Source organism: Oncorhynchus mykiss, chromosome 17, assembly GCF_013265735.2.
Source record: "Oncorhynchus mykiss isolate Arlee chromosome 17, USDA_OmykA_1.1, whole genome shotgun sequence".
NCBI classification, from domain to species: Eukaryota; Metazoa; Chordata; class Actinopteri; order Salmoniformes; family Salmonidae; genus Oncorhynchus; species Oncorhynchus mykiss.
The window spans coordinates 76,861,008-76,876,332 of record NC_048581.1 but is presented as its reverse complement, the minus strand read 5'-3'; positions in this window follow the sequence as shown (position 1 = coordinate 76,876,332).

Sequence of the window (15,325 nt, the reverse complement as noted above, 5' to 3'; positions counted from 1 at the left end):
TCTCAACTTTTGGCCATGACTGTAGATGATAATAATTCTCTGGAATAGATGATGATAAACTCTATACTAGATGATGATAAACTCCACATAGTACATTATGTTGTGCGTTCTCTCTCCAACTGTTCTGATTGAGATTCACAATCTCATCTGATTGTGGGCTCTCTCAGACTTGCACTGATTCTGTCAGTCCTTTCACTGTCAAGCTTGATCAGCAGTACACCGAGAAACAAAGTGATCTTTGAGCTCAGTCTTTTGTCTGCCTGTCTGCCTGCTTGTTCGCTCACTGGCTGCAAGTGAGGACAGAAATATTGTTTACATGGGGAGGGAGGAGAGACAACGTGACTCCTGAAGGATATGATTTTGGTCACCATATGCCTCAGTCAATACCTTGAGTGTAACATCATGAATGGCCAGGATGATGGATAGGGTGCTGTAGAATGCCCTGCTAGACTCATTATCATCAGAGGAACATTCTTCGCTGGTCATGCTGGCTTCTGTATCACTACCATCTGACTCTCTGACTCCTCCTTTCCCTGCTGCTGATTCCCAGGGAAAGTCCTTTTGAAGCTATCTACAGCGTCTAATTAAGCTGTCTATAGTCCATCCTATCTCTGTTCGTTCGCATGCTAGTGGCACAGAGGAGGTGGCCGGGTTGACGTAAAAACAGACTTGACCTGAATGTCCAAGAACATACAGGCTTCTGCAGAGGAACATCAAAACTTCATTAAATAAGCCCCTCTCAGCCTTATAAGACAAACAGTTTTTTGACAGGTTTGTTCATTTGAAGAATGTTGCTAATTTCAACCAGACTTTCGATCCCTGTAAATTCAGACACATTAAATAGGCAACATGGGATTGAGTGTAGATTGCATTCATTTTCGTAATGCAGCAGTTTATGTTAGAAATGCATTTCTTAATTTGAGCCAGTTTGCTACAGCAGGAAAATAATCCTGCAGCAACAGGAAATCTGAATTTTTACGTGGATTATAATTCATTTATATGTCTAAGGCTTGATCATTTTTTTGTTAGGGCAAATCAAGACATTTTAAAGTGGAAATTACAAACTTTAGAAGCCTTTTTAAACGTTGAATACACAACAAGTTTGGATATGCAGGAAAATTCTCAGCAACAAAAGGGTGGTCAAATTAAGATCCCATATCTGTAGATAAGCATGCAGCTAACATGTCAGGCTCCTCATCCGTGGCCTTGCTGTGTCTGTGTCTGTAGTGTAGCCAGAGGCCAGAGTGTCAGTAAGGACATTCTCCAAGTGGTCTCTGAGAAAGAACAGCAGAGCAGTCACTGCTTTGAGCATTATCTCATGAGACTGGTTAGTGTGACAGAGTGAATCAACAAGAATAGAAACTCCAAAGTCAAATCCACAATATGTTTTTACATTTCCCTGAGTTTTGTTCATGTCCCTATTCTTTCCCTTTCGGAGTATGTCAACTGATGTGGGGTGGATGGATGGATGTATCTGGATAGATGGATAGATGGATGGTTCTGTATGTGCTGACACTGAGCAGGAGCAGCTGTTGCTCTGTGAGGCCACAGGATCAGACACAGGAAGCAGATGCATTCACGTGTCAAACTCAGTGGAGAACATCACATCACCAAGCTCTATTCAACCTAACTGGGCATTATCACACAGATCCTGCATCTGAGGATGCGTTCTAATCCAGCCCCTCTGTTGGAGAGAATATTCCATTATCACTTGTCAAAGTGTCAACAGAGTGTGCAAAGAGGGAATGTCTTCTGGCTGTGAGATGTGACAGGGTATCACAGGACATCTGTAAGAGATTACATCGCCAGGTTGTTGATTATTAATGGCATTTTTCAAATCGAGGGCATGATCAAAAGCAATGTGGAACCACGTGTTTATATTTAACAGTTGAAAGCACAGCCTCTTTTTACTCTCATACAAGCTATCCAGCTGTTTCTTATCAATATTTAGCACTAGCTCTCTTTTTGACACAGAAAGCAGTTTGCTTTAATGTTGTAAAGCTGCTTTTGTATTCATGTATTGGGAGAGTTTAAGAAGATCTGAAGTGGAAAATAGTGGAAAACTGTTTGAAATTGTTAGCAAACTGAGCTGTCAGCTATGCATGAAAATATGTGTGTCTCTTCAGTGTGGCAGGATGATTTATTTTATTTTTAATAATTCATTTATAGAGGTTCAAAGTGCTTCTATTCATCCATGATAAATTCGGGCAATTACATGGATTTATGTTTTGTTAAAAATAACATAAACTGTATAACCTTGTTCGGGTGCCGAGAGTTTTTCATTATTTACAAAAACAAAGATGTCTGTCTCGTGTTCAGTTAACCTCGGGCGATTAAGACTTGAAAAATAATTTCTACTTGTTTAATAATGGTTGTTCTATGTCAGAATTCCTAGTCTTTGTTTGCTATCAATTAAATAAAAGTCAATAATAATTTGTCTCTCTCGTCTGTGTGAAACTGCTCCGTAATCACAGTCAATAAAAATGTGGGACAATAACTTATCTTTAAAGACTTTTGGTTTAAAACACCACACCATAAATTACTAAATGTACAGCATATACAATTCAATAGGAACCCATTACTGGTATAATTTAGCAGGTGCTATGAAATCGGAAAGGTTTAAGCACTCATAGTTCTTCAGGTCCACTTCCATGACAAAGTTCAGGCAGGGAGTTGGGGCCTCCTCCTCTAGCATATGATCATTGACACCTGTCTGCACAGGACATAGCCATTAGACAGGTTAGGACGTGACTGACCGTTCCTATTCTCTGCCATCTCCCAACCTGTCGACCAGCCTTCAGACTGCATGAGCAGACGTGCCCCAATTGTCCCGCATGCATCCATCCCTGCCTGTGTATGTGAGGAGGATACCATGCCGTCAGTGGAGATCAGTAATTAGATTTTCGGATTTTCGGGGTTGGGAACAAGCAAGTGCCGATGTTTCTCAAACCTCTGGCTTGATAAGGTCTTGTGATAATGGAGCAGCCACTGATTCAAGAGGATTCCTCTACCCAGCTTGGGTTCCTCACACGTACATGGATCTCTGAGAAAGTGTAATGTTTCTTATAAATGTTGCATTCAAACTCCCATAAATAGCTCCTCATAACAATGCATGTTTGACCTAGTACTCTAGTGTTTCATAAGTAAGCTCATCTAACATTTTTGTGGACATGTTTCATTTAAGTGGGGTCATTACTTTTATAGGTTGGATATTTTCTCTAAGCATTACATTGAATTTCTGCAAAAAATACTAAGACAATTGAGTACACATCTCACCTCTTCAAGCACCTCACTACTGATGAAAGAAATTGCTCATTATCAAGTGAGGTCATTAGCTAAACTGACACCAAAAGAAGAAGACATTAATTAATGTGGGATAATGAAAAATCAAGAATGAGATGAGAAATTAAGGCAAAATCACAGACAAGTTAAAAAAATGTTCAATTAAATTATGTATTTTTTTATTATTACCTATTTTGGTTCAAAATATGCAGTTACTTTATGAATACAATTATATTAATTCAATCAACAGCTACATCACATCTAAGTAAATACATCTATCATTTGTTGTATCTCTTCAATTGTATCTAAGTTGTGTCTGCTGGCAGTTCCTTTTAGTGTCTCAGCATGGTAGGCCAGCTGTGAGGGTTTTACAAAGACTAATGCTCTGTGTGAACACAGTTCCTACATGATCTACAAACCCAGCAGCATGGGAGGTAATAGGCCACAGCATAAGAGAGAGCGAGCCGTCAGGGGAAGCCTCAGATGTCACTTTGATACACAATCTAAGCATGCAACAGGGGAACAAGAATGTGCCCTCTATAGAAGCGCTTCAATTTCCACATAATATAACTCTCTTTAGTGGGGTGTCTGGACCTCTTGACCAGATCTCCTCAGGACAACACACTGCTTTATTGACATACATTCTGAACTGTTCACATTCTTTCTCTCTCTCTCTCTCTCTCTCTCTCTCTCTCTCTCTCTCTCTCATCCCCCCTCCCCCCTGTTTCCTCTTTTCCCTTCTTCCTTTCTCTCCCTGACTGTCTCTTTTGTTTTGTGTGATGAAATTCTTCCCCATCCTCTTGTTTATGCATTCGATAGTTGTTCCAGATGTTGTGGATTATTGAGAGTCAGTGTTCTGAGAAATTGCCTGCAGTTACAGTTGTGTGGGAAGCCTTCATCAACGACACAGATAATGACAGCTCTACTCGGCTACTGTGTCAGCACTAGCAGTGGGATGTTGTGGGATGTTGTGTACCAAAAACTGCCAATGTTATGGCAGATGATGAGGATGATTATGGATATTTCATTTTAATCTTTCATTGCACATATTTCTCAGCTTTGCAATGCACATCTGATCTGCTGTACTGTACATGATGTTGGTGAAGTATAACATGTTGGCACATGTCCAGAAGAGTGAATTTGTACCATATCAAAACAGCCAAGTCATCACAGTAATTTTGGGTGTCTGTCACTTAATTTTCTTTCTCCTTAATGGACTGAGTATCAGTAATAGACCAAAACAAATCAGCAAGGCAATAAATCTTGCCTATGTTGCATAAAAACGGAGTAGCTATCTTGAAACTATGCGAGCTGACGCCACTGACGCACCCCCCCCCCCCCCCCCCCCCCCCCCCTTCCACCAAGTGCATGTGCGTGGTGTTTAAAAGATTCCAGGCACATATCTGTTAGACACACAAATAATGATAATCCGACAGGCCAGGGTCTCTCAAAGCCAAGCTTGTGTAAATGCTTTCTGCTGATTTGCTAGTCTGTTGAAAGGTTTGTCACATTGATTGATTACTGACAGAGCTGGAAAAGGGAGAAAGACATGGGGTATGTTTGCAAAGGCAGCTGGCTTCGACTAAACTGGACTATTATAATATACATGTGGAAAACCAACTTCTGGAATAATTGATGAGATAAATGCATTTTATAACATTTATGATGTTCTTAGTGGTGCTCTTATGCAAATATTATTTGACTATGTTATACAATAAACCCATAATAATAAATTAACATTCGGCTTTTCAGTTAATTTCCTAATGCGAAAGAAACATATGTAACTTAATCATTCTTTGGATCTAATTAATACGACCGAGACCAACGATGGTGGTGTTTGGGGTTGATATATGATGTTTTTTTTATTTTCCTCAGTACTTCACAAAATGTTCCTTTTTGCGATTAATGGTTACGGTTCTATTTCTGACTTTCTCATTCTTACAACTTTGATGGTCAATTATATTTAAATAACAGTTATGGTGCGGAAATAAATCAATATCAGGAGGACCTAGTCCTTTTCTGAAGCAGACTGTGAAGCCACAAATCCTGGAGAAATATTTGAAATGGGCCGTAATGGAACACATATGTCATGCTACAAAGGCCTCTGGGACAGCGTTATCCCATACTGCTCTCTGCTAGGTGAAAAAATAAAGAACTGAAGTCAGGGAACTAAGGGATGAAGAAAAACTCTGTACTTCATCCACTGACTGCACGTCTATTTTCCCAGAGCAGACTTGTGAGGGATGGTTGTCTCCTGCTCTGAGCCCTGTATGGCAGGCCTTCAGATGAGGCCTTTTCATTAACCTAGCGTTTGTATATGAAACAGTCACCATTTCTGCACTGCTGTTGAGCTCCACACGTGTGGTTGGGATAGTTTACAATCTGTTGGGTCAGAGGGATAGTCCTCTCACTAGCCCGGTTGGCTTGGAAAACCTTGGACAGGTCTGGCAGACACTCAAGTGGATCTCAACAACAGTCTCATTCTCCTGATAGAATCCTCTAATGCACGGAAAGGGGATATGTAGAAGTGCACTCTTCATGAATTGTCCTCTGTTTTTTGCCCTCGCACTACACAGCTAATTCAAATAACCAAGTCATCATCAAGCTTTGATCATTTAAATCAGTTATGTAGTGCTAGGGCAAAAACCAAAACAGTCCCCAGGGGGGGCCCCAGGAACTCTGCGCCCCCCGTGCTGACCCCTCGCGTGCCCCACAGTTTGAGAATGACTGATAAAGACTGTAGGATAACGTACTGCTTTTGCTTTGTCCAGCCCACAAAAATGTCCAATATTGTTTAAACATTTACAATGTAATGATTATAATGCAGTTTCTTTGTGAATCATCCTACAATAAATGGCTGATAGGCCTGTGTATGTCTCAAACATCTTACATGTCCCTAATGTATGTGTGTCTGTTTTGTCTAGTTGATTATCCATTGCTAAGCAACAGTGGCCATGTTCAGTTTGTCCTGGTACGAATCCAGAAGGTTGAGGATGACGCTTTGACTGCAGGGACGCCCAGTTTTTCATGCTTGTCCTCCTCGGTTTAATGCTGAAGTGGTTTTAGCATATGCAAGCAGATTAAATCAGTTGGGAAAATATACAGTCATACAATTGGCAAATTTCCAACACTAGTTGAAGGAGCCGTCCGCATTGAAAAGCATTACGTTTGGAGACGTTTTGTTTTTCCTCTCTCTTTCTTAATTTCTTAGAAATGAATTGAGATTTTAGGTTTAGATATTAAAGGATTGGCGAGAAGAAAGGCATAATTTTAGGAATTAAAAATAACATTTTTGATGCAAAGGATTCAATGGCATTCCAGTGATGATTCAAACTTTAAAAGGGAATTTTGTCCAATTTCTGTCAAGAACCATTCCCCCTTCACCATGCTTTCAATTATGCCAACAGCATATAATTTTAAAAAGTACATTTTTGAAAGAACACTACTGGCCTGGTTCATAGTGCTAAATCATTTTTGTTGTACACAGCAAAATATTGCTTCAATCACGTGGACTGGGATATGTTCCAGATAGCCTCAGACAACAACATTGATGTATATGCTGACTCGGTGAGCAATTTTACTAGCAAGAGCATCGGTGATGTTGTACCCACTGTGACTATTAAAACCTTCCCTAACCAGAAACCGTGGATTGATGGCAGCATTCGCGCAAAACTGAAATTTTAATCATGGCAAGGCGACTGGAAACATGACCGAATATAAACAGTGTAGCTATTCCCTCCTCAAGGCAATCAAACAAGCAAAGCGCCAGTATAGAGACAGTAGAGTCGCAATTCAACTGCAAATATTTGTATTTGTATGTAAGATTCAACAACTGAGACATAAACTGAACAAGTTCCACAGACATGTGACTGACATAAATGGAATAATGTGTCCCTGAACAAAGGGGGGATCAAAGTCAAAAGTAACAGTAAGTATCTGGTGTGGCCACCAGCTGCATTGAGTACTACAGTGCATTGCTTCCTCATGGACTGCACCAGATGTGTCAGTTATTGCTGTGAGATGCTGTGAGATGTTACCCCACTCTTCCACCAAGGCACCTGCAAGTTTCTGAACATTTCTGGGGGGAATGGCCCTATCCCTCACCCTTCGATCCAACAGGTCCCAGATGTGCTCAATGGGATTGAGATCCGGGCTTTTGCTGGCCATGGCAGAACACTGACATTCCTGTTCATACAGGAAATCACGCACAGAATGAGCAGTAAGGCTGGTGGCATTGTCATGCTGGAGGGTCATGTCAGGAAGGGTACCATTTGAGGGAGGAGGATGTCTTCCCTGTAACACACAGCATTCAGATTGCCTGCAATGGCAACAAGCTCAGTCCGATAATGCTGTGACAACCTGCCCCAGACTATGATGGACCCTCCACCTCCAAATCGATCCTGCTCCAGACTACAGGCCTCAGTGTAACACTCATTCCTTTGACGATAAACGCAAATCCGACATCACCCCTGGTGAGACAAAACCGCGACTCGTCAGTGAAGAGCACTTTTTGCCAGTCCTGTCTGGTCTAGTGAAGGTGCGTTTGTGCCCATAGGCAACGTGGTTGCCGGTGATGTCTGGTGAGGACCTGCATTACAACAGGCCTACAAGTCCTCAGTCCAGCCTCTCACAGCCTATTGCGGACAGTCTGAGCACTGATAGAGGGATTGTGCTATCCTGGTGTAACTCGGGCAGTTGTTGTTGCCATCCTGTACCTGTCCTGCAGGTATGATGTTCGGATGTACCGATCCCGTGCAGGTGTCGTTATACGTTATACTATTCATCACCATAACCATCAGATCCAATAACAACATTAGAGGATTAGAAATCCAAGGCCTAAAAACAAAGGTGTTCATGTATGCAGATGACTCAAGTTTTATGTTAAGTCCGCAAGCTAGATCCCTGCAATGTCTCATTAAAGATCTAGATAACTTTTCTGTGCTCTCTGGACGAAAACCTAATTATGATAAGTGTACAATATTACGCATTGGATCCTTAAAAAATACATGTTTTACATTACCCTGCAGCTTACCTATAAAATGGGCTGATGGTGAAGTAGACATACTCGGTATTCATATCACAAAAGATATAACTAAGCTCTCCACAATGAATTTCAATAGAAAACTTGACAAGATCCTGCAACCATGGAGAGGTAAATACCTGTCTATTTATGGAAAAATTGCCCTGATTAACTCCTTAGTCATATCTCAGTTTACTCACTTACTTATGACGCTGTCACGCCCTGACCTTAGATATCTCTGTTTTTTCTTTATATTTTGGTTAGGTCAGGGTGTGACTAGAGTGGATATTCTAGTTTTGTTAATCTAGGGTTAGTTATGTTCATCTAGGGTGAGTTTTGTTCTTCTAGGGTTTTGTATTTCTATGTTGGCTTGATATGGTTCCCAATCAGAGACAGCTGTATATCTTTGTCTCTGATTGGGGATTATATTTAGGTAGCCCTTTTTCCCACTTTCTGGTGTGGGATCTTGTCTATGTTTAGTTGCCTGTCAGCACTAGTTTGTATAGCGTCACGTTTAGTTTGGTTGTTTTCGCTCATTTATTAAAAAGAGAATATACGCAGACCACGCTGCGCCTTGGTCCGATCCTTATGACGCACATGACAGGTGCTGCCTACTCCTGATGATTCATTTTTCAAATCATATGAGCAAAAAATATTTCGCTTTATCTGGGATGCTAAACCAGACAAAATAAAACGAGCCTATCTAAATAATGAATATGAATTGGGTTGGTTGAGATTATTAAATATAAAAGCACTAAACCTCTCTCTAAAAGCTTCACTTATACAAAAGTTTTATTTGAACCCTAAATGGTTCTCAAGTAGATTACTAAGAAAAGCTCATCCATTGTTTAAAATTGGCCTTTTTGCCTATGTGCAGATTGCCATGTCTCATTTTAAATTAATTGAAAAAAATATATATCTACTTTTTTCAAAGTATCTGTCTTTTTCAAACAAGCATTGCAGAGCTCGCTACAATTTAAATTTCATACGCCTGAAAAGATAGAACAAATATTATGACTGAACTCAAATGTGCTGGTTGATAAAATACTTGTATTTATGGGAAAGATATTTGAAAATTGTATTTTGTTCTTAAATGATATTGTAAATTGTAATGGTAGAGTTATGTCCTTCATGGAGTTATCAGAATTGTATGGGAAGATCTGCTCAATCCAAGAGTACAACCAATTGATTACAGCATTGCCTCAAAAATGGAGGAGGCGGGTGGCGGCAGGAGGAGGTAGGGAACTGGTCTTTCTGCCCAATATAAAGGATCAAAAATGGAGGAGGCGGGTGGCAGCAGGAGGAGTTAGGGAAAACTGGTGGAGGAATAAAAATAGCATAAATAGAAAAGTATACCAATTTCATTTGAGGACCAGGATGCTGACAACTGTGCCATACAGATTGCAAAATAGTTGGGAAGAGATTTTTGATGTACCGATTCCATGTTAAAGGGTGTATGAGTTGATATATAAAACAAAGCAAGATTCAAGACTTCGTGCTTTTCAGCTAAAATTATTATATAGAATTCTTGCCACCACCAAAATGTTGAATATTTGGGGCGTAAAATCATCGAAGCTCTGCAGATTCTGTTGTGAGGATACAGAATCAATAGACCATTTATTTTGGTATTGCCCTCGGGTAGCCTGTTTCTGGTCTCAGGTTCATGAATGGCTGAAAATGCATAGCATTGATACATATACATATACACACTCTCATTCAAATAAACACATACAAGAACACACACATACATGTAGTAGTGCCAGACATGCACACAAACATATACAGTTTGCATTGCTGTTATGATTTCAGTTGTACTTAATGTCCTTTGTTTTAAATGTAATATTTTGTTTATATTTTTTTTTCATTGTTGTTTGCTGTTTTCTTCTGTCTTTTCCATTTTTCTCTTTAATTCATTCTCTTGGTTGTTGGTGCATAGGGGGGATCTTGGGGATGGGGAATGGAATTAATTATATATTTTTTTTTCTTCCTGGGGGGACTATTGGGGAACTGTGGGGGGATCTTGGAGGGTTCGGGTTTCACAAGATTGTGATCATGAAAAATCAAACTATGACATATATTTTATATCACTATCATGCACACACACCCTCACACATAAGGATGGCTCTGTTACGGAAAGACTGATACGTTTTAAAGTGTCTTGATGCTGTATTGTTTGTCCTTCATGTTCTAATACTTTAATGTTACCCCTTCCTTGTGTTTTTTTGTAATAAATCATTTAAAAAATCATGTAAAAAAAGGTGTCGTTATGCTTGGTCTGACACTGCGAGGACGATCAGCTGTCCGTCCTGTTTCCCTGTATCGCTGTCTTAGGCATCTCACAGTACGGACATTGCAATTTATTGCCCTGGCCAAATCTGCAGTCCTCATGCCTCCTTGCAGCATGCCTAAGGCATGTTCATGCAGATGAGCAGAGACCCTGGGCATCTATCTTTTGGAGTTTTTCAGAGTCAGTAGAAAGGCGCCTTTATTGACCTAAGTTTTCATAACTGTGATCTTAATTGCCTACCGTCTGTAAGCTGTTAATGTCATAACAACCGTTCCACAGGTGCATGTTCATTAATTGTTTATGGTTCATTGAACAAGCCTGGGAAACAGTGTTTAAACCCTTTACAATGAAGATCTTTTTTTGCTGAGTATATGTGATTTTACGCCCCAAATATTCAACATTTTGGTGGTGGCAGTCAATCACGGATTACAAAAAAGAAAAACAGCAACGTCTTGCTCCCAGACAAATTCAACAACTTCTTTGCTTGTTTTGAGGACAATACAGTGCCACTGACATGGCCCGCTACCTAAGCCTGTGAGCTGTAATTCACCGTGGCCAACGTGAGTAAAACATTTAAACGTGTTAACCCTCGCAAGGCTGGATAGATATGCTAGATATGCTACATTACTCATCTCATATGTATATACTGTATTCTATACCACCTACTGCATCTTGCCTATGCCGCACGGCCGTCGCTCATCCATATATTTATATGTACATATTCTTATTCATCCCTTTACATTTGTGTGTATAAGGTAGATGTTGTGAATTTGTTAGATTACTTGTTAGATATTACTGCAAAGTCGGGAATAGAGGCACAAGCATTTCACTGCACTTGCATTAACATCTGCTAACCGTGTGTTTGTGCCCAATGCAAAATGATTTGATTTGAACTATAAAATAAAAAATGATGTTTTGTTACACACTGTTTTGTTACATATGAATGTGCTGATATACAGTAGGTATATTATCCTACACTGAAGTGGAATGTAAGAGCAAGTTTTTAAATCAAGCTCAAATTAATAAATATCATTTTGTAAGTAGCTTGCTAAAAGGAGCTTACTGTGAATTTTGTATTTTATGCCCAGGAGTAATGTGAGTCTATTGGATTACAGCAGTACTCCATTTGCCTGAGAGCGAACCCACAAGCCTTAACCCATAATCGGAAAATAAAAATTGAAAGGTTCTGGCTTTGATAACTTTTATTATGTAATATAATCTTACTGAAATGTTTGCTTACCGAATGTGCAATCCATCCATAAATACAGATTGTTCTTGTTTGTTTTAGATTTTTGGTCAATTTGGTCAGCTACTGTATCATTATGGATACATATCTCCAAAGAATATTTCAGATGATTTACTTTTCTGTCTGCTTTTGTATGAAAGGGGCCAGTTATGTTCACCTCCATAACCCCAAAAGTTAGTGCTGAATCTAAATTATGCCAATTCAGCAGATTCAAGTAACTACAAATATGTATAGTTGAGATAGTGGAGATGGTAACAAATGGTGATGTATTTGGTCACATTTAGTAGTGGTAAGATTATGTACTTCATCATGGCTAATTGCAACCACACCTCTTCCCTTTGCGTCGGAGTACACAAATTCAGTGTGTCCTGCCTCCACTACCTCTCTCTCTCTCTCTCGCTCTCTCTCTCACTCCTCCTCTCTACTGTGTGAAAGTCATATCACACGTAAGGTGGAAATAAAAAATAAAGAATTCATCTTAATTAGATTTATTGCACCCACTCACAATTTCACATCTGAAGTCTGAACAGTTTGAATCCACTACAGATGCCATGGTTTGGTGAGCATGCCATATGGTTTTGTGTTGTTACGTTAAAAAGACCGTGCACGGCAACGAATTGGAGCAGATTTGTACAGACCAGATTGAGTGGGAGTAAGGAACTGCACTACTTTGTAAAAACCTTGTGTTATGTCAAAGCCGTACCTTTCTTGTGGTTTGGTTCTGTTTCAGAGATTAAAAGTCGTAATGTTTATGTTTATGTACCTATGTACTTTCTAGGTTGTCATGTCGAAGCATGACATGATTGTAACATAGTTCCAGTCTGGAAAATCTCCAGATATGTAAATGGAAGAATACTGTGTGCGATTCACTTGAGTCTGGTCTCCACTGTCTGCACTGAAGAGTACATTATGTGATCATAAAAGTCTTCTGTATGAAGCATAACACACCAGGACAAAGACATGGCTGGTCCGGAGACACTAGCTGGACAAACCGCAAACCATCTCCACACCCAGGCAACGCCACTCTGATTATGGCCTAGTGAAGAGAAGCCATGTGACAGCAGCACACAGACCCCAGGGCAGGTGAAGAGTTCACAGGGACCCAAAGGCTGACACTGAATATGACAGGATGTAAAGGCACAAAGTAATGTGCTGTTAATTAAAGGGATTCTCCGCTGCTTTTGTATACTTTTTAGCCAGTAATTCTGAAATTTGCATCAAGAGCCAAAAGTGTTCCCGGAAAATGGTATACTACTTCACATATGTGCAGATATGTGCGCCACGTCACCTTGCTAGCTGCCACTCAAATGGCGAGAGGATGAAGCTCATTTGCTAGAACTTGAATTTGCTCAGGGGCTGACCCATGTGGAGGAAATGGTGCCGCACAGCTTCCAGAAAACAGTTGTTTTCAAACTAGGGATTTCGTGGCTAATTGAGGTAAGATAGTCATTCTGCTCATAGATTATGCATATATAAACTACGCATTGACACATCCAGCTCAAAGCAGGAAGTTAAAAAAAGACTTACTAGTCGCCAAAGTTCATGAGCATGTATTTAATGTTTAAAATGTTCAAAATGCGTCAATCTCAAACTCAATTCTTGCAAATACTGTATGTACAAAAACAATTTCAGCAGATTTTGTGCATTTTTATGCAATTTTGCGTGGCTTAATTTTAATTCCTGTGAAAGACACAATTTTGTGCGACATAATTCATAGGAAAAGGCACAAGGTCTGGTGTGACTTAATTCATAGGAAAATAAAATAATTGGGGGGGGGGCAAACTTCGGTACAATCTTTTTTTTAATTATTAGAGCTACACACAATGGCCAATGATTGTTCTACACTGCATTATTTTTGTGTCCCAAAATTATTTATTTAAAAAACAAACTTCTTAACAACACAATATTGTTAATCAACCAGGTTGTCACCAAAATAATGATAATATAATAGGTGCCTTACATTGTTTTTTATTTTATTAATGCCAATACTGTCTTCTATGCTTGTTTTCACTTAATACTTTGAGATAATGGTGCACTAGTCAGAAAGGCCCTTATTTTGTTTAGGCAACAGTAGGCCAACATGATTTTATTCATAATGCATTTTATATTTCATGGAGCCTACCTTATACAATTTAATACAAGGCTCCACTTTTCGTTTACATTACACCATTACTTTCATAGTACATGTTATAGAAGGCTATGTCTAATTTTATGAAGTTGTCAGACTGGACACTATTTGTTAAAAAATGGAAATTGCTCTCCGTAAATAAATGGTGAGGAATGCTCAGTCTAAAGACGTGTGGCTATGGGTTTCACAGCCCTGTAATAATGATACAAGTATCTCAGCTTCAAATGGGGTTATTTATAACATATGGGAGAGTCTCCAATTAATTAAATACCCTAACCGAAGCTAAGCTATGTTCAATTTCAGCAGCAATTTCCAGTGAGAAATTCTCAGTCGGAAGACATTTGGCTATGGGTTTCACAGCCCTATAATAATAATACAAGTTACATCACTTAAAACGTTTTTTTTTTTTGCAACCTATGGGGTGTAACATGTTGGGCATAGTGGTATAGGAGTGACATGTAACCCCTAGCTTGAGTTCAGTCTTCACCAATGAGATCCAAGAGGGGTCTAGCTTCGTCCTTCATGACTGGGGAAGGCTTCGATTTTAGGCCGTAGAAAATACTACATCCATCTCATCATCTCAAACCAGCAACATCGATTCATGTTACTGGTTTGCATCCTAAAAAAAAGATAGTTGTGTTTTTGCTGCATAACACTACCCATATTATGTGGATCATTGTCAGGTTGTTAGATACAGTGCCTTGCGAAAGTATTCGGCCCCCTTGAACTTTGCGACCTTTTGAACATAAAGATATAAAACTGTATTTTTTTTGTGAAGAATCAACAACAAGTGGGACACAATCATGAAGTGGAACGACATTTATTGGATATTTCAAACTTTCTTAACAAATCAAAAATTGAAAAATTGGGCGTGCAAAATTATTCAGCCCCCTTAAGTTAATACTTTGTAGCGCCACCTTTTGCTGCGATTACAGCTGTAAGTCGCTTGGGGTATGTCTCTATCAGTTTTGCACATCGAGAGACTGACATTTTTTTTCCCATTCCTCCTTGCAAAACAGCTCGAGCTCAGTGAGGTTGGATGGAGAGCATTTGTGAACAGCAGTTTTCAGTTCTTTCCACAGATTCTCGATTGGATTCAGGTCTGGACTTTGACTTGGCCATTCTAACACCTGGATATGTTTATTTTTGAACCATTCCATTGTAGATTTTGCTTTATGTTTTGGATCATTGTCTTGTTGGAAGACAAATCTCCCTCCCAGTCTCAGGTCTTTTGCAGACTCCATCAGGTTTTCTTCCAGAATGGTCCTGTATTTGGCTCCATCCATCTTCCCATCAATTTTAACCATCTTCCCTGTCCCTGCTGAAGAAAAGCAGGCCCAAACCATGATGCTGCCACCACCA